Source organism: Gigantopelta aegis, chromosome 6, assembly GCF_016097555.1.
Source record: "Gigantopelta aegis isolate Gae_Host chromosome 6, Gae_host_genome, whole genome shotgun sequence".
Classification (NCBI taxonomy): Eukaryota; Metazoa; Mollusca; class Gastropoda; order Neomphalida; family Peltospiridae; genus Gigantopelta; species Gigantopelta aegis.
In genome coordinates, this window is record NC_054704.1 from 64,467,848 (window position 1) to 64,490,192 (window position 22,345).

The 22,345-nt window shown below is 36.0% G+C and overlaps 1 protein-coding gene across 2 annotated transcripts in view; it reads right to left on the reverse strand.

Moving 5' to 3' along the window:
- LOC121374053 (AF4/FMR2 family member 4-like) overlaps positions 1 to 22,345 on the reverse strand; it is a 156,031-nt gene that overhangs the window by 46,027 nt on the left and 87,659 nt on the right. The window lies entirely within an intron of this gene.

Here is a 22,345-nt window from a genome sequence, read left to right on the forward strand (position 1 = left end):
GGACACTTTGACAGTTGTAAGGGCACACACTTATGAATCACCGTCGAAAAAGTGATAATACAAAAGCATGTCATGTCTTACCAGTGGGATCCTTCACACATGTCAAAGAACACCTTTTTATAAGACATGTATCACAAATGATCACCTGATATTATTTGAGTTCAAGATGTACTCTGTGCTCATTTAAAAAACCCAAAACAATTTAAATGGGTCACATTATTTACAAATGCCATTTTCTTGGGTAATAAATAGAATTTTAAAATTACCACATGAATATATTACTTTATAAACCAGTATTACACAAAAACTATGTAATCTGTGAGCTGCCTTTAAATTTAGGTTATTGTGGTCTATACCTCTAAATAAATTCAATGTTATATAACATGTTTAGCTTTAAAAACATTTTTTTTACAAAATGTATAATTAAAGTTATCAGCAGTATTGTAACGTGCTCTGTGTATTCACCTGCATGTTTTAAGTTATGTGGGACATAAAACCCAGTGTAAATAATGACATGACAGAAGTGAATCAGAAGTGTGTGAACATCTGTCATTTCACAGCACAAACTAGATGTCCATGCAGGCCAATAGCGTATTCCAAAAATAACTCATCATTTGTAGCAGTAAAAGTAGTTTAATATGACATTAAACAAGGTGAACTGCAGAACAGAATATTAACCTGTCAACTATATTTATGAAGTTAAGTGGGAAAACAACTAAAAAAAAAAAAAAAAAAAAAAAAAAAAAAAAAAAAAAAAAAAAAATCTATATAAAAGTGGAGAATAATATACTATCATGGGATAAATTGTTTGCATATTTAAATACATCTTAAAGAAGAAATGGTTAACCTTTTAAAACAAATAAGCTATCATTTGTACATATCTTGTAATATCCTGAAGTCAAACAAATGCTCCTAAACTAAAGCGTTATCCACAAACTAATCCAGTTGTTTGCCAATATAAAATTTCAGCAGGCCTTTCATGGTGATCAATGCTGCATCCAAAATAACTGGCCATATTAAGGCCAGCTAAATTAAGTGGGAAATTGTCAACTAGTAACTCAGTTTAGTTCAGAAAGTGTGCTAGAATGCCCGTGGCTATGTGGTTAGAACCCTAACATCTCATATGGGCGAGTCTAAAGACTTTTGTGTTAACCAATATTCTGGGACTATAATTGGCTTCTTTACAGTAACAGTCCAAAGCATTGGATAACATGGAAAGGAATTCTGTAGAAAAGGAATTCTGTAGAATTAAATGTTTTGCCTACTATAAACTGCTGTAATTTTACTTTTATTAATAAATAAAACCATTTGAATTTTTTTTTTTTTTTTTTTTTATATTGATATCATAAAATTTTAAATATTAAATAAACTGGATTTAATCCCCCCCCCCCCCCCCCCCCACACACTTATATTTCTTTAGTTACTTCATCATATTGTTAATGAAACCTCTCTAAACCAGACCTCCAGGAGACCAAGTAAATATTCCAGCTTTAAGGGTTATCTGGTTCAGAAAGGTTATATTCCATGTTGATATTTAAAAAGGGTAGGTGCAAAATGGTTTGGTTTTGAGGGAATTCCACTGTACAGGTAATCTAATTTTGAGTGTATTTACTGCATTAGTGTATTATATATTGGTAAATAATAATAAATTGTATGCTGACAACAAACTGTAAACAACCAACTGTATATCCACTGACCTTTAAACCACATAAGATAAGCAAGAGAGACATTTTCTTATACTGCTTACAGCACTATCTCGTCACACCTCTGGCAGCGAATGAACAGAAAAATAAAAATGAACTGAAAACATTCTCTACGAAGTATAACCAACTGAAGAGCATGAATCATCAGGGCAGTTGAGCCAATTAATCAAGGATATTTCCATTTTCCAAAGTAGCATCTCCTGCCTGAGAATCAATACAGATGGACAAATGACACAGTGGGTATGCACGGGTCTGTGAAAACACTTGGCAAATTAAATGATGAACACTGCGTAATCCTGACGGATGCTAATTACTCCTGTAAGTCTGAATGACTGGGGACACAAGGGCACCCTCTTTATCAGATGATGCCAGTTAGTGCCAGGTTGGCATCTACAACCGGACAATCACTGTGAAGTGGCAAACAAAGCAAAGAAAGAAATATTTCGATTGATGTCCACAAAACTCTACAACAATACTGGTAAACATGGAGGTTAGGTAACAACAGCAGCAGATTGCCAAACCATGTAGGACTAAGGAGTCCTAACAAAGTGCCGTCAAAAGGAAAATGAATGAATGAATGGAATGAATGAATGAATGAATGAATGAATGAATGAATGAATGAATGAATGAATGAATGAATGAATGAATGAATGAATGAACGACTGAATGAATGGTTTAATGACACCCAAGCACAAAAACTGCATAGCTACTTGGTGTTTACAAAGGAAGCTATCAATATAAAAATTCAACAATTAGTCAAATATGATGGGGTAAAAGAGCTGTAAAAACAAATATCACACATTTAAAGCTATAGTTTGTTTTGTTTAATGACATTACAAGAGAACCTTGATCATCATTGTCAAAGCATTTAATATTCTGACACAGTCTTAGAGAAAACCTGCTGTATTTTTCTATTAATATTCAAAGGGATCCATAGACTCAATAGCAAGTACAAACCACAGCCCTTGAGAGACCAGGAATGAATATCACACTCAAGATGTTATTAAAATTTAGAATAATAAAAGTTAAGAAATGTGTGTTTATCACACCCCATCACATTAATATAACATACTGTCATTACAACACTGGACAAAAATGTTGAGGGTAAACATATTGCTTACATATAGGCTACTCAAACCATCACATTAATATAACATACTGTAATTACAACACTGGACAAAAATGTTGAGGGTAAACATATTGCTTACATATAGGCTACTCAAACCATCACATTAATATAACATACTGTAATTACAACACTGGACAAAAATGTTGAGGGTAAACATATTGCTTACATATAGGCTACTCGAACCAATTAGCAGCAGGATATCTTTCAAATGTATGGGGTGGGAGTTAACTCACTTGGTTGAGCACTCGCTTGAGGTGGTGTGTCACAGGATCAAACCACCTTCATCAATCCATTCAACTGATTGGGGGTTTTCTCGTTCCAACCAGTGTAGCACAACTGGTCAAAGGCCGTGGTATGTGTTTTCCTGTCTGTGGGAAAGTGCATATAAAAGATCCCTAGCTGCTAATGGAAAAATGTAGCAGATTTCCTCTGATGACTACGAGTCAGTTACCAAATGTTTGACATCCAATAGCCGATGGTTAATTAATCAATGTGCTCTAGTGGTGTTGTTAAACAAAAACAAACTTTAACTTTCAAATGTATATGCATGTACTTCATGCAGAATATACCCGCCTTTGATATTCAAGTCACAGAACACTGGTAGGAATGAGAATCCAATTCATATTTCCTATAGTCATCAATGTATGTTCTAAAACAATGCTGCTTTATACACCAAATACATGTTATACAATTTAAAAGAACACCCTATCACCAGATGGGCGATTTATTAAAATATCTGACAATATTAAACACTGGCCGCACAGTTTGTTATGAAATGTGGCAATGTAAGTACACGAGTACCGTAAGTAATTCTATGCTCAAATGTTTCTGCACGGTGCAGCTTTTGCCTACATGTGGCTCAAGTTAAGCACATGCATTTGTGTGAAAACATTTTATTTCAAATATTTGAAAGCAATATAAATTGCACCTGTTAATAAAATGGTACCCACACCTGCATGAGGAACCTGTTGAGTTTGTATGTACATATATAATATATATATATATATATATATATATATATATATATATATATATATATATACGGCTGTCAACAGCCAAGTTTCTTGTCTAAATTAACTCTATTAGAACAGACAGGACAGGATTTAACTCAGTTGAGAGCTCACCTGACGTGCATGCATCACAGGATCAAACCACCTCAGTGGATTCATTCAACCAACTGGCATTTTTCTCATTTCAAGCAGTGCACAACAACTGGTCAAAGGTCATGATATCTGCTTTCCCGTCTGTGGGAAAGTATATATAAAAGATCTCTTGTTGCTAATGGAAAAATGTAGCAGGTTTCCTCTGATGACTAAGTCAAAATTACCAAATGTTTGACATCCAATAGCTGATGATTAATAAATCAATGTGTTCTAGTGGTGTCATTATTTTTTTTATTTTTTTTTAGGACAAACAGAAAATAACCACCAAATGTGTTATATACAGTTACAATCCTGAGTCATCTTTATAATATGCTACTTATGCTCTGTAATCTGACCCATCACTTTAACAGTGGATCAATATTATATTTATGTTTGGTTATTATTAAGTAATATGCAGATCACAATATGGGCTAATCCTACCAAATACCAATAATGGACTTTTTAGAAGTACCTCCCAATAGGAATACCACAACTCTAGCTGAGTCACACAAAAACAAATAAAACCTTTAGGGTCCACTGAGGACAATCGAGCCTATGATCCACAGCATCTGAGGCAAGTGTTCTCTCAATGTGCTACATACATCCCGCCTTAAGATTTTTTAGAATCAACAAAAATTATAGTAAACAATTTTTTTTTTGACAGTTGGCCCTGCATAAAAATTTACTGTCACTTTCTATATGACAACAAGAGCACCATGCACCGGTTCTGCAATATGATATGAGACTCTCAAATATTTTACCTTGATGAAAAAAACACTTCAGCAAGAGGTAAAAAAAAAAAAAAAATCTGACTTGGCCAAAGAGTTGTATGAGGATAACAACGTGAGAACAACACTGTGTGTAGCAAGTGGCTGACACCGAGTCCACACCGCTGTTGCTGAAATTATTTCTTTCTGTTTGCTTTAATCAAAAACAACCTTTTGCATATTTTCTTAATGATAGCAGGCTAAACCTCATCTCACTGTTAACATCCAAGTCAATGAAAAAATAAATACACTAGTCAAAACAAGTTAGGGAATATCACTATTTTTAACAGCATGTTTGTTTTGTTTAACGACACCACTAGAGCACATTGATTTATATTAATTATTAAGCTTGTTACATGTATATTAATTATTAAGCTTGTTACATATTAATTAATAAGCTTGTTACATGTTAATTATTAAGCTTGTTACATGTAAGTAATCAGTGACACTTCCAGAAGGGAGATTCTGTATCAATACTTTCAGTCAGTTGTGTCCACACACATTTTATTGCTATGTATACTGAACAAAATAAGAAACTTCCGCTAACTTTGCTTGAACATAACTTGATGAAAACAAACCGGGGGAATAATTGTTAAATATATGTGTTTAAAGAGTGTTCCATCATGCATCGTTTGGTGCAAAAATCATGGCCATAGGTTAACAGAAACTGGGAGAAATTTTGACCAAGTGTGGTAGGGGTTAAAAAAAAACCACCCACTTAATAACGGGTATGACCACCTCTTGAATTGACCACTGCAGTGCATCGCAGGTGCATAGAATTGACTAAAGTGTTGATTTCTACCTGTGGAATATTGTTCCATTCCTGAATGAGCACTTGACGAAGTTCGTTGACATTAGCGGGTGGGTTGGGACGACACCTCAATCGTCTGTCCAGACTATCCCAGACATGCTCAATGGGGTTGAGATCAAGACTTTTAGCAGGCCAGTCATCAATGAAATCAATGTTATTTGTCCTAAGAAAATTTACAGTGCCTCTAGCTGTATGAAAGGTGGCATTATCATGCTGAAAAATCGAGATGTTGGCATTGTTATGGAACAGAGGAATGACGTTATGAGCGAGAATGTCATCGCGGTAACGTTGATATTTAAAATGCCATCAATGACGACTAGTGGTGAACGATAACCATGGGCAATGGCTGCCCAGACTATGACACAACCCCCACCCCCGAAACGATCTCGTTTAAGAATACAACAGTCAGCATAGCGTTCATTTCTCCTAAGGTAGACGCGCACCCTGCCATCACCACGTTGTAAAGAAAATCTGGATTCATCCGAAAAAAGAAAGGTATTCCAGCATCGCCGTATCCAACGAGTGTGTACACGTGCCCAATTAAGACGATTTAGACGATGACGTTGCGTTAAAACGCATCCAACGTAAGGACGTTGTGCATGTAAACCGTTCTCCTGCAGACGATTACGAACAGTTTGCCCACTGATTCGGTTATTATGAAGCCCAGGTGTGTTAGCAGCAGTAGCAGTAGAAGTTTGGAATCGATTGCGCAAATGCGTGTTCATAATATAGCGATCTTGACCACGCGTTGTAACACGCGGACGTCCACGACGTGGCAAGTCGTTGGTACTTCCTGTCATTCGAAATCTTATGCGAAGATTTCGTATCGCTCGACTAGAACTCCCAACATGCCTTGCAACATCTTCTGTCGACATGCCAGCATCAAGCATGCCAATCGCCCATTCGCGTACATTATTGGGTATTCTTGGCATACTAAAAATGCTACAAATTTTGGAGCGTTTTCGTTCACTTGACAACAATGTCAGTAATACAAGTAAAACAAATTGACCGAATACTACACGGGACATGTCGAACCATGCATGCACGTGCAAACTGAATTTCACGTTGTCGATGATTAACAGTGCAAAAATAATCGATCAAATTCATGAATCCTGATAATACAGCTCAAGGCTAATACTACCTATATAATTTCATTACACAATGAATTCTTTAACACAACAAATACTATATGTACAAATCGGAAGTTTCTTTTTTTGTTCAGTATATAAACTTTCAGCTGTTTTTCATAAAAACTCATCTGATGAAATATCAGATACTTAACCATCCAAAAACCTATATAATTAAATGGAAAATATTCTTAAACAACAATTTGTTGAGACTAAAATGTAACTTTAATTTTTATGATGGTATGGGGATCCGTACCTTCAAAATTACACACACATTTAAAAAAAAAAAAAAGGTTAAAAAATATTTTTGAATGTTCTTGCAGGTTTTGCAAGGAGTCTGTAACAAAAGCAACTGTAAAATACAGTCTCCAATCATCATTCATTGTCAGTAAGTATTAATGACAGAGGTGATGATTTTCCTCAATCATGAAGACACCCCACCCCCACCCCACCCACCTGGATATTGCATAAGTCTGAATCTTCCAAAAAACCTCCTAGTGGAAACCCTGTTAGAATGGAACACATCAATACCTAATGGTGATCAAGGAAGGAAATGTTTTATTTAACGACACACTCAACACATTTTATATACACCATCACACAAACAGGATAGTACATACCACAGCCTTTGTTACACCAGTTGTAGAGCACTGGCTGGAACGAGAAATAGCCCAATGGGTCCACCAACAGGGATCGATCCTGGATCCGACCGTGCATCAAGCAAACGCTTTACCACTGGGCTACGTCCCGCCCCTAATGGTGATCAAGTGCCACTAGATGTGTATGTAATATCATTATGTGAGTGGTGAAAGCCCTCTCCCGCTTCCATCCAGATCACTCTCACCTCCGCAACAAGCAGTCGTCATACCTTACTGTCAAGTCTATGGACATGATAATCCTTGATGGCTTGCTTCGCACAAAACTCTGAAATCTACTTCAACACGTAACGACTTCCTAGTGCGCAAACAAGAAAGCAGGAGTTTTAGCTACTAGTATTTTGCTGAAATCAGACACAATGCCACGCTGGTAATCTGGATGAACGAAATTGGTTGTTATTGATCACCCAAGACACAGTCAATAAGCACACCTCTGTGCCGCCCGCCCGATGCGTCGGGTGAAATTCACTTCCATACCACGGGCACAACAACAAGAGTCCGTAATGCTGGATCAATACACATGGTAAACCGTAAATACATGTACAGTTATACTATCCTGCCACAGTGCCACACACCACTACTTAACAGTTAGCCAGTTAGTCAGATACAGGCTTTCACATAATGATTTTCTCTTTTCTTTCCCTTGCACCATCACTGGCACAAATTGCTGCTATATATGGCTGATGAGACTGTTAAGAAAAGTGGCTTTCAACACAATGAAGTGAGCAAGGTGTATGATTAATATAATTATGTCACTGACAGCCAATTCTTGATTTGTTTGTTCTTTTAATTTGGTATTTGGTCCAAAAAAAAAGCCCCACTTAAAAGCCTGGGCCATATTGGTTAATTGCGATGTTGTTCAATATTTACTTAGTGTGATAATACAGATTACATGTATGGCAGTTGAAACCATGCAAGCTATCTCGGAACAAAATCCAAGTGCCGACAGCTACACTAATTAAGTTTCGATACTATGCAATAACATGTCTAAACAATCTTATTTGAACATAATTTTTTCATATAATAGTATGGTTGCCATGGAAATTATCTGAAAAGTGTAACAACTTAATGCCATATTTCTCTATAATATACTTGCATTTAGTTTATAATATATATCAATTATATTAATGACATTATTATAGGTGAGGTATTTTAACGACATGACATGCTTTTGAGTTCTGTATATGAAAAAAAGAGTAAAGTTTGTTTTATTTAACGATGCCACTAGAGCACATTGATTTTTTATCTTATAATCGGCTATTGGACATCAAACATGGTCATTCTGACACTGTTTTCAGAGGAAACCCGCTGTCACAACATAGGCTAATCTTTTACAACAGGCAGCAAAGGATCTTTTATTTGCACTTCCCACAGAAAGGATAACACAAACCATGGCCTTTGTTGAACCAAAGAAAGAAAGAAATGTTTTATTTAACGATGCACTCAACACATTTTATTTACGGTTATATGGCGTCAGACATATGGTTAAGGACCACACAGATTTTGAGAGGAACCCGCTGTCGCCACTACATGGGCTACTCTTCCGATTAGCAGCAATGGATCTTTTATTTGCACTTCCCACAGGCAGACCATGGCCTTTGTTGAACCAGTTATGGATCACTGGTCAGTGAAAGTGGTTTACACCTACTCATTGAGCTTTGCGGAGCACTCACTCAGGGTTTGGAGTCGGTATCTGGATTAAAAATCCCATGCCTCGACTGGGATCCGAACCCAGTACCTACCAGCCTGTAGACCGATGGCCTAACCACGACGCCACCGGGGCCAGTTTCAGTATATGAATGCTTGTAAAAAAAAACTTGAACCTAATAAAAGGAATGTATAGTTAATACCACCAATCACATTTTTAATCAATAATTATTAGACTTGAGTCTAGACAATAAAAGAAGAAACCCAAAGCCACCACAGAGGCTACCCTTTCAGGTCAATAAATGTGTGAGGTAAATTAAGTTGTGTAAAAAAACACCTTGGTGTTAAGAGCATAAAGTGCATGCCATTGTATAACGACACATGTACAAGGTTTCATAAAATCTTCCACCGTGAATTGACAAGTGGGAATCAGTTCAATATGTTTAAATCCATAATGCTAGCTGACAGTGTGTAAATTGACGCATGCAAGGACACAATGTGTGGGGGAGTTAATTATTCAACAGGGATATATCCGCTTAGCAACAAAGTGTTCTGAAGTGTGAAAATTATTTCTTTGAAACCCAGTCAGTGTAACATACAAAACATTTTAACTGGATTGCTGGATTTTAAAATCTGTTTAATGTTAAAATAAATAAATAAAACCAGCATTACAACCTAAGACACAATTTAATACACTGAAGTGAAAAATTATCAACAGCCAAAATTTTTATTAACTGGTCAAAATCCCCATTGTCAAAACCCTTCTTATGAAAACCCTTCCCAGTCAAAACTCCTCCATATTAGTAAAAAAAATAGAAGAAAAAAAGTACATATATAAAAATATATATATTGTTTTTTCAAACTTCACACAAAAAATATATTGTCAGGCAGAAGTGTGTGGTGGTGGTGGTGGTGGATAAAGGAAGGAAATGTTTTATTTAACAACGCACTCAACATATTTTATTTATGGTTATATGGCATTGGACATATGGTTAAGGACCACACAGATATTGAGGGAGGAAACCCGCTGTCGCCACTTCATGGACTACTCTTTTCGATTACCAATAAGGGATCTTCTATATGCACCATCCCATAGACAGGATAGTACATACCACGACCGTTGATGTACCAGTCGTGGTGCACTGGATGGTGTGAGAAATAGCCCAATGGGGATCGATTCCAGACCGACTGCACATCGAGTGAGTGCTTTACCACTGGGCTATGCCCCTCCCCAGCTGAATGAATGCTAAATCTGACACATCGAGTGAGCGCTTTACCACTGGGCTATGCCCCTCCCCAGCTGAATGAATGCTAAATCTGACACATCGAGTGAGCGCTTTACCACTGGGCTATGCCCCTCCCCAGCTGAATGAATGCTAAATCTGACACATCGAGTGAGCGCTTTACCACTGGGCTATGCCCCTCCCCAGCTGAATGAATGCTAAATCTGACACATCGAGTGAGCGCTTTACCACTGGGCTATGCCCCTCCCCAGCTGAATGAATGCTAAATCTGACACATCGAGTGAGCGCTTTACCACTGGGCTATGCCCCTCCCCAGCTGAATGAATGCTAAATCTGACACATCGAGTGAGCGCTTTACCACTGGGCTATGCCCCTCCCCAGCTGAATGAATGCTAAATCTGACACATCGAGTGAGCGCTTTACCACTGGGCTATGCCCCTCCCCAGCTGAATGAATGCTAAATCTGACACATCGAGTGAGCGCTTTACCACTGGGCTATGCCCCTCCCCAGCTGAATGAATGCTAAATCTGACACATCGAGTGAGCGCTTTACCACTGGGCTATGCCCCTCCCCAGCTGAATGAATGCTAAATCTGACACATCGAGTGAGCGCTTTACCACTGGGCTATGCCCCTCCCCAGCTGAATGAATGCTAAATCTGACACATCGAGTGAGCGCTTTACCACTGGGCTATGCCCCTCCCCAGCTGAATGAATGCTAAATCTGACACATCGAGTGAGCGCTTTACCACTGGGCTATGCCCCTCCCCAGCTGAATGAATGCTAAATCTGACACATCGAGCGAGCGCTTTACCACTGGGCTATGCCCCTCCCCAGCTGAATGAATGCTAAATCTGACAACTGAATTTGTATTAACAAGGCTTCTACAATGTTTACAAAATCGACTAGCCATGGGATCAGTGAGTAAAAAAATTGACTAGCCCTACTTTACTTAATACAGTTTTACTAATAGTAATACTCTGATATGTTACCTAAAGAGGGAGATAGAGATTAAAAACACTAAGATTGGGGGGGGGGGGGGGGGGGGGGGGGGATGGGGACAAGATATTCATATTTACCAAATAACTTAAATGCAGCATTTAACTTTATTTTTCACTAGCCATCAGGCATGGTAATAGTAGTTATTTACTAGCCAAACACTGAATATCACTAGCCATGGAAGCGAGGCTACCATAATCTAGAAGCCCTGATTAAGCAATCATCCAATAAAGTACAACAAAGTGGTGTCTTAAGACAGGTGCCTGTATAATACAGGTGGAACTGCACTAAATGGAATGATTTGGAAGAAAACGATGTTGGTTATTTATGACAATCTGCTTTTAATAAAGTTTGATATATTATCAGCATTGGCCATATATATTAAAAGAAAATAAGAATATTAAGTTTCATGCACTCTTAGAAGACAATATTTCAATGTCTGTTCACATAATTTTCACTTGCTTGACCGATTTTGCTCAGTTATGTACATTAAATGAGCATAACAGGTGTAGTACCTTATTAGTTACCTCAAACTAGCATTGAATTTACATTAAAATTACAATATCTCCAGCTGATACCCTAATAAAACATCAGTTTATTGCAAATCACTGATGAATATTTTCTTCAGTAATTGGTAAAGAGACATCGTTAAAACCAACAAAGAAAAATAGGTATGTGGGGGGATGCGGACAAGACCTAGTTGGATTCATCTCACGAATAACACAACTGAACACTTTGTTAGTAAGCTTTGTCACTAACAAAGAAAGAAAGAAGAGTTTTATTTAACGATGCACTCAACACATTTTATTTACGGTTATATGGTGTCAGACATATGGTTAAGGACCACACAGATTTTGAGAGGAAACCCGCTGTCACCACTACATGGGCTACTCTTCCGATTAGCAGCAAGGAATCTTTTATTTGCGCTTCCCACAGGCAGGATAGCACAAACCATGGCCTTTGTTGAACCAGTTATGGATCACTGGTCGGTGCAAGTGGTTTACACCTACCCATTGAGCCTTGCGGAGCACTCACTCAGGGTTTGGAGTCGGTATCTGGATTTAAAATCCCATGCTTCGACTGGGATCTGAACCCAATACCTACCAGCCTGTAGACCGATGGCCTGCCACGACGCCATCGAGGCCGGTTTGTCACTAACATGACACCAGTGTAATGTAATTGTAATGAAATGACCACAGTGAAAGACATATCCAGCATGTTACAACCCCATTTCAACTTTGGAATATAGAACTATAATATGACAGACAGATTTACATTCACCACTGCAACAGCTTGTTCTGAATGTGCACGTAAAACCCTATGACCTGACCTGACCTGACCTGACCTGACCTACATTCACCAGCATCGGTAGCATACTGGTTAAGCCACTGGACTTAAGATTGATAGGTACTGAGCTCACAACCTGATACCGACTCCTTCTAAAGAAAGCTTTGATGGCTTAATGGGGAGGTGTTAGTGGAGCACAATAATTCATGTGAACCATCTTTCTGTTTGTGTGTCGAATATACAACTTTAAAACTATGTGAACTGCTTTATTAGTTATGTGGGTAAATAGTTATATTTTAAATTATGTTGCAAATTTGAGGATCACAGGAATTGTGTTCATGTATTGCACAAATCCATGTATTCCAAGAATATTTTGGATTGATTTTTGGACACTTAACATAACAGATCAGTAGCCAAATTGAAAAATACTACTTCTTTTTTTTAATCATTCCGTTTAAATGTGCTATGACAAAGTTGCAATAATGGCAGTTACCACCAAACATATTACTTATTTTTTGCTTTGAAACATAAAAGTTTATACCTTCAATTATATGCCTATTAAAAATTATAACCAAATAATTCCATTTACTAGTAGAAAAAAGAGAGTATTTTACAGGGGAATCTTGAGAGAGTATCACACATATTAACTAGTGATGTCACTAAGTTTTTTCTATAATTCTTTGCAGACAACTGACAAGGGGTGAGATGTAGCCCAGTGGTAAAGCGCTCACTTAATGAGCGGTTGGTTTGGCCCATTGGGCTATTTCTCGTTCCAGCCAGTGCACCATGACTGATACATCAAAGGTTGTGGTATGTGCTGTCCTGTCTATGGGATGGTGCATACAAAAGATTCCTTGCTGTTAATCAAAAAGAGTAGTCCATGAAGTAGCGACAGTGGGTTTCCTCCCTCAATATCTGTGTGGTCCTTAACCATATGTTGGATGCCATATAACCATAAATAAAATGTGTTGAGTGTGTTGTTAAAGAAAGAAAGAAAGAAAGAAAGAAAGAAAGAAAGAAAGAAATGTTTTATTTAACGACGCACTCAACACATTTCATTTACGGTTATATGGCGTCAGACAATATGGTTAAGGACCACACAGATTTTGAGAGGAAACCTGCTGTCGCCACTACATGGGCTACTCTTTTCAATAGCAAGGGATATGTTATTTGCGCTTCCCACAGGCGGGATAGCACAAACCATGGCCTTTGTTGAACCAGTTATGGATCACTGGTCAGTGCAAGTGGTTTACACCCCTCGACTGGGATCCGAACCCAGTACCTACCAGCCTGTAGACCGATGGCCTGCCACAATGCCACCGAGGCCGGTTAAAGAGTGTGTCCTTTACAACTGACAAAGAAACAAAGATGGTGACCATGCTATATTTAGTCAAACATTATTCAGGAAACCCCTCGTCATATAGTACGCGACTTTTATTAATTATTATTATTGAGTTAATTATAGAAAGATTATGCGTGGGATTGATTAATTTGAAGTTATTTATTACAAATAAATGAGAAAATAACAAAATATTGTAGTTTCAACTTTGACATAGGACCTTGAAACAGATAGCCCAAATAGCTAAGGTATGTTCGTTCTGCCACAGCACGCTTGAACCACAATTGGGTACAGGTATGAAAATAATCAAATTAAAATGAATCAATAAATAAACCACTTGATCACTGGAGTGTAACAATAACAAATAAACACTTCCATTTGGCACCGATTTCATGGCAAAGAAAGAAGTCTAGTTCTTCTTAACAACAGAAAACCTTAACAGTTAAACAGTTTATTGTGATACTAAAGTTTGTTATGGTACGTTAAGAAACAATTACAACATCTACTGTCCGAACCAAAATGTTAACTACCACCAACAATTGCTTTCCTACCTTTATTTTGTGTTAGATTTTACTCACATTTTGTCCAGACAGAAATCTAGGAGAAACCATTGCAATGACACAGATTCCACATACTAGATGATAACCATGTCACCAACGTCGACTTCACTGAGATCACATAGGGCAAAAAGCATATAATTTTGTGCCAGTTGCCATTTTGACTTTTTATGGAATATTCTCCAAGAGGGGTGAAAGGATATGACTTAATCTAGCAACGTCATAACATATTATCATATAAAAGCAAATGTGATGACGTCATATTAATTTTTAAAATTATATTTTGTTTGTTTAAATATACCACTAAAGATCATTGATTTTATATTAATTATGTCACATACTTTGGCAGACGGCTAAAAACTGCATGTATTTTGCCCTATGCTATCTCAGCAAAGTCGATACTGGCGACATCGTTACAGTCTCATATGTGGAAGCTGTGTCACTGTAATGTTTTTATCACGACTTGTGTGTGGACAAAATGTGGGGGAAATGTAACGGTAATTAAAGGTAGGAGAGTAATTTTTTGTAGTTGTTAACATTTTGGTTCGGACAGTAAATAAACTCTTATGGATTTACTGTGAACCAGTTTATAAGAGTTTTAGTAGTTATATACTTGGTTTTGTGATAATGAGCAGCAACCTGTCCAATAAAACAAATAACTTCACTTAGTTAACTATTTCTGATGTACATTTTTGTACTACAATGATGTTTCAAGTGCATTGTTAATAAGCTGACTTTGTAATGAGATTGGGATTTATGCAAAATTTTAAACAATTTTGGATAGTTTAAACATCATTAACACTTCAAATATTGTCTTTAAAAATAAAGTAACAGAATATAAGCTACCTTCTACAGGCTTTCTGCCAGAAAATAATTTGAGGGTACTTAACAAAAACAAAACAGACCACAAGTGCCCCTACTAGGTGGTTATGGATTTCAAATCTTTTGAAATTGAATACAGAATTTCATGTACTTTGACAAATTTTAAACAGCTGTTCTTTTAATATCGGCTATCTAAATATATATATATATATATATATATATATATATATATATATATATATGTATATATGTCTATTAATTTCCAAGATTTTAGGGTACCTAATTTTACCCTTTGTACCCTCTGGCAGAAACCGTTCAATGGTCATTGAACAATTTTAGTTTTTCTCATTGCAACTAATGCACCACAACTGGTCAGTGGCTGTGTATGTGCATTCCAGTCTGCGGGAAAGTGCATATAAAAGATCCCTTGCTGCATCAGGAAAAAATGTAGAGGGTTTCCTGCAATGACCATGTGTCAGAATTACCAAATGTTTGACATTCAATAGCAGATGATTAATTAATCAATGTACTCCAGTGGTGCCATTAAACAAAACAACCTTTTTGAACAGTTTTAGCTACACTCTACAATGTATTTCGTTTACACTAAATGTAAGCTATCCTCACTATTGCAATAACATTGACTACTAGTGTGTTGTGTATCAAGTATCAAACAGCAGTTTAAAACATATTTGGAATACATTAATAGAGTTCTGGTGATCCTGAATTGTCCTTGTCAGTACTGGAGGTTGATTTGCATGAAACACTGTGCCCTGTACTCTACCCGCACATGTACAAATTACAATGCATTATTAATAAATTATTTCTCGAAAACCGAGCCAGGCAATAGTGCGTATTTTTATCTAATCTGCTGTAATAATTCTATCATATTCTACTCCTGCTGCATAATTTAGACAATGTATTTGCCAATTTCAAATTCTGTTTGAACATTTTTTTTTACATAAATATATCCATATGCTGAAGTCCAACAAGCCAATACTTTTAATTGACAATAACATAAAACCCTTTTTTAAACTCTTAATAACACATAAGAGTATTTATATTCTATTTACTTAAGAACAAAGAGTTCTGAAAATTAATTCTTCACATCCAGTCAGTATAATATACAAAGCATGAACATTATTAACTGGATTATGTCTATACCAAAATATTTTTTTTTTATACACACATGAAGTTCCACAATGCGAAATATACACCAGTTTCCAGATTTTGGAGTTAGCAGTGATGGTGTACTGATGTTAGAACAAGTCAACGATACTACAATAAAGTTTCCATCAAACATGATCTATGTCATCTTGTGATATATGACACGTCACTATGCAGCAACACCATGTTTTTTCTCACAATGATGAAAACGGATATACAGTGTTTTGCAAATGGATTCTGTAACCTCTGTTTTATGTGAAAGGAGAGGAGAGGAAAGAGTATCTGTATCATTTAAAGGAGAGGCATATTTGTTTTTATCCTGTAACCACCATTTCTATTGACAGAATATGACAGATAAAGCAAGGTCATATCCGTACAGTAGCAGGATATGACTTTTGACATCACGCATAGCTAATTACAAAATCGCTCATTTCACCTCTAGGTCATCGTACAATGTAGCTGAAATAACAGAAATAATAGCTTTTCCCCTTAATTTTTATGGTCTGCAGGATAAAGATAATAACTAGTTAATGATGTAGGATATCAGCTTTGTCCCATTCAGGCCGAATGAGAATTTTCCATTCTCAAATCTTCAAAGGATAAAGCCCATATTCTACGTCATTAACTAGTTATTCTCTATATAGATACCTTAAAATATTGGACATGGCAATTTGGTGTTTCATATATGGATACTTCAACATTTGGCTGAGAGAAAGAGAAAACCCAATGTCATCACACGGGTTACTTTAATGAGAAAGCAGCAAGGGTTCTCTTATACACATTCATACAGGCAGGGCAAAACACACTGCTTTTCATACACTCCTTGGACAGATAGGGGCAGGACGTAGGCCAAGTGGTAAAGCACTCGCTTGATGTGCGGTCAGTCTGGGATTGATCCCCATGAGTGGGCCCATTGGGCTATTTCTTGTCTCAGCCAGTGCACCACGAAGGCCGTGGTATGTGCTATCCTGTCTGTGGAATGCTGCATATAAAAGATCCCTTGCTACTAATGGAACAATGTAGCGGGTTTCCTCTCTATGACTGTGTCAAAATTACCATATGTTTGACATCCAATAGCCGATGATTAATAAATCAATGTGCTCTGGTGGTGTCGTTAGACAAAGCAAACGCCGACTCCATTAAGGTTGATCGAATCCACCATGCATTACACCCATGGAGAATGCTGCATTAATTGTTTGATTAAATTTAGATTTAAACTGGACACATAAAAAACCCCACCCAACAACATGTAACTAAAAACTGTTACCGTTACATGCATCATTTAACATTTAAACCTATACGCTAGGATCCATTTCCTGCAATACGGTTTTGCAGCAAAGGAAAAAAACAAATCAATGTTTAAGTGCATAACCTCAGTGTACACGTAACTGCAATTTCTGAGCAACTGTTGCAGATGATTCGAGCACTGAAAATTTGCTTTGTTAAAGCCAAGCCACTGTCGATTGTTGGGTGTCTAGACCTTGTTACAATGTCATGTTTATCATTCTTAATCTGACATCATGATCTAAACAACAGATAAACCAGCATTTTGGCAGAGAAATCTTCAAGTTCCTAACATTTTGTTTGAACATGCAGAGATAGGTAGATCATATTCCTGATGTTAAAAAAAAATTGTAACATCTAACTTTCACTAGTACAAATAGTCATTACTTTTTGTGTTTTAACAGTCAAGTCTGTAAACCATTTTAAAACAGCTTTCTGATGTGTGTATTATAAAGACAATGTATGGTAGTTGAGAAATATAATAATAAGTACCAATACAGTGGCAAAATGTAGAGATAGGATGGCTTTAAAAGAAAATGTTTAGCTAATATAAAATTCCCACAGACACAATATATTCGATACACAGAATTAATTAATTTTAGTTAAATTAAAGTTTGTTTTGTTTAACATCACCACTAGATTAATTAATCCTTGGCCACTGAATATCAAACATTTGAGCATTCTGACACATAATCTTCAGAGGAAACCAGCAACATTTTTTCCATTAGTAACAAGGGATCTTTTATGTGCTCTTTCCAACATATAGGACAGCACAAACCATGGCCTTTGCTATACCAGTCATAGAGCACTGGTTGAGATGGGTAAAACTGTATGGGTCTGCCAAAGGGGTTTAATCCTATGACCCCAAGCACCCCATGCGAGCACTCCACAGAGCTAAATACTGACCCTTCTATTTATTATTTTACAACAGATGGGTCAACCTGCTGCTGCTTTCTCTCTATGCATAATTGATTTAAATACTCAACCGACCACACACAATGAGTACAATTCTGGATCAGCCCTTCATAAAACAAAAAAATGTAATCTGCATCACGTTTCTAGTCTTGTATGGTTAAACACAAACAAAACTAGTAACACCATCACAGCACAGTTTAAACTGGCTATGTGGCGTCTTAACAGTTATTAATATTAAAACAATTGGTTTAATTACCTAGACAGTGAGAATAGATACCTACAGCCACCAATCTATTTGTAACACATAACAGCAATGATGAATCTGTTATACATCCAGCACCTACTCAAGCCTTTGATATACCAGCTGTGGAGAAACTAATAAGATACCAATAAACACAGTGCAGTAGATTTGATACACAACACACACTGATGTATAAATGTCAATGTTATCTACAGCAATAGTTGATCTTGTGTGATAAGATATAGGACTGAAGTTACAAAGCCTGTTTATGTCTTACACACGTGTAACTATATACATTTACAATGCTTAAACACCTGTGTTTAAGAAAAAAAAGCTTCGTAAATTCGGATCATAGAAGTTAAATGTGTAGGCTGTATGTAACTAATGTGATATATATATGGAATTGGGAGGCTTCACTAGATGAAATATCAACCTTATATCTGACTGAATTTTTTTTTTTTTTTTTATATTTATCAATTTACTGTTATCTTTAAAGACCTATGAAAGTATACTGATAATACTGTGCACCTGATACTGGTATGATACTACGATAAAATAATACCATTATGCATTGCAAGTACACAATGTAAACATGTGTTCATAATAAAAAGCAAAAGGAATTACATTTCAAATGTATTTAGCGATGAATAATAACTTACAGGTATATTCTTTACAACTTTAAGGTACAAATTTTTAAACTGTTGATATACAAAACTTAAGTGTCTACAAGTCAATTACTGATCACAAGAATTTCAGGCATTTTGTTTTGTACATGACATTTTGTGATTTTCGAACTTGAAAAATATTCAATTGTTTATAAAAATGAAATGATGATTTAAAAATTGAAACCAAAAACAAATATCTACATTTGTTAAAGAACCCCAAAATCATTCAGACCATCAAATGCTTTACAATGGTAATAATATTTGTTTAGTTACAAGTTTGTTTTGTCTAACAACACCACTAGAGCAATTGATTTATCAATCATCGCCTATTGAATGTCAAACATTTGGTAATTTTGACAGTCTTGTGAAACCTGCTACATTTTGCCATTAGTAGCAAGGGATGTTTTATATGCACCATCTCAGACAGGATAGTACATACCACAGTCTTTGATATAAGAGACATGGTGCACTGGATAGAACAAGAAATAGCCCAATGGGCTAATATTAGAGTAAAATACAGTATTATTTTCACTAGTAAATCATATCATAACATTCTGTGGTATTTTTCATATCATACTTTCAGAATTTGGTATCTTTGCAACTTAGATGTAAACTAATCAAGTCCAAGGACTATGTTCATTGACAGTTAAGTAACAGTATTAGTAAACAAATAAACATTGCTATATAATTTTCTACTGGTGATGATCCAAAATTTATGGATTCATTCAGTCAGTCATCAAACAAAAACATTTCGATAGCAATTGTAGGTTGAAAGTTGACCAATGCTCTATTAAAAAACGGAAATGTTATATAGTATTTTTTTAAAAATGATTTAAGACATGCAGAATGTCATTCGAACCCTGATGTCATTTCCATCAAAAAGCCCAGGGGTTATATATTCATGGCTCAAATGTAATGGTGGCCATGTGGCAAATTGCCAGAGTCATCTAGTCACATGTCCCAATGCCTTGAAAATTAAATAGTTTCATGGCTGTGCCTGATTTTGTATCATACTAAGACGCAACTCCAAAAGCTGTTTTATTGCGAAAAACATGAAATAATTTACAAGTCTTTATTTTAAATGGATGTTGTTGTGTTATATTAAAGACACTTGTTGCCTTGCTTTCTAGCCATAATTCCTTCTAATTTGTCAAAATCCAAGGCTTTTATATTCATACATCATTTGAATATTAAGTAATGGCTAGCTGAAATTATACCTGTCGGTAAGTATAAAGTTTACAAAGAAGACACTGTATAAAACTTGAGATTATATGATCTAAAGAGACTATTACCCTCAGGTATTTTAGTATGTTCAAAATCATATATTAGGAATAAAAATCATGTATTATGCATTTTCCATTCAACTGATAATGTTTTTCTTGTTCCAACCAGTACAGCACAACTGATCAAAGGTCGTGGTATGTGCTTTCCTGTCTGTGTATATAAAAGATCCCTTGCTGTTTTTTCTGATGACGAGTCATAATTGCCAAATGTTTGACATCCAATAGCCGATGATTAATTAATCACTGTGCTCTAGTGGTGTTGTTGAACAAGACAAACTAACTTTTTTTAGTCCTAATATATGATAACTGATGAAACCAAAACATATGTGTACTCTAGTAATAATCTCTAAATATTTGATTAAATGTTACATAATTTTAACAGTAGGTTTAATATACAGTGGATTGTTGATAATGATGCAATCTGCAGTGCAATCCAGTCTTGAATGATCAGACATGACAAAAAGTAGCCACATCCCAATAATCACTGTACACAAGATTCAATAAACACTTAAGGAAAGAAAGAAATGTTTTATTTACGGTTATATGGCTCAAACATATGGTTAAGGACCACACAGATAATGAGAGAGGAAACCCTCTGTCGCCACTTCATGGGCTACTCTTTTCGATTAGCAGCAAGGGATCTTTTATATGCAACGTCCCACATACAGGGTAGTACATACCACAGCCTTTGATATACCAGTCGTGGTGCACTGGCTAGAACGGGAAATAGCCCAATGGGCCCACTGACAGGGATCGATCCAAAACACTAAGGTGTATGTTTGAACATGAAAAGTTAATCATATCTATAGTTTACAGTACATTTGATAAATACTGATGAATATAATAATTAAAAACGAAGGCAATTGTGTATCAATAAACATATTACAGCGGATTTGTAAAATACTAATGTGAATGTGATTTAAGCATGACAACTTAATCATACATCAAATAAAGGCATTATAGTAGATTTTAATAAATACTGACAGATATAATTTAAGCATAAAAAAACATATTTACATTGCAGTAAATTTGATAAAAACTGATGCTGATAAGCAAATATGACAATTTAGTTATATGCCAATAAATACATTACAGTAGATTTGATAAAAACTGATACTGATAATCAAGAATGACAATTTAATCATATATTTTTTAATTTTTTAAAACCAGTACTGTAGATTTGATAAATACTGCTGTATATAATTTAAGTATGAAAACTTAATCATATATCAATAAACACTAGATCTGATAAATAGCGATACTAATGGGCACTTATAGATCTACCTAATCTTTGAAGTGTTATAAGTAAATCATAAACCAGTAAACACTGTACATAGTTTGGTAGATATGAGAGATAAACAAAGATGTGTTGATGAGACTAATGTCATCTGCACCGACACCTACAACTACATGTACCCACCAAAATATGGGATGTTGATTATAATCCAATAATGAGCATACGGTCGACTTGATAAAACACCAGTGCGATGGTGTTTGGTCATGTATGATTAGACAGGAATTAATACTGCATCAGACACTGAGAAGTGTCTTTAACAGCTGATTT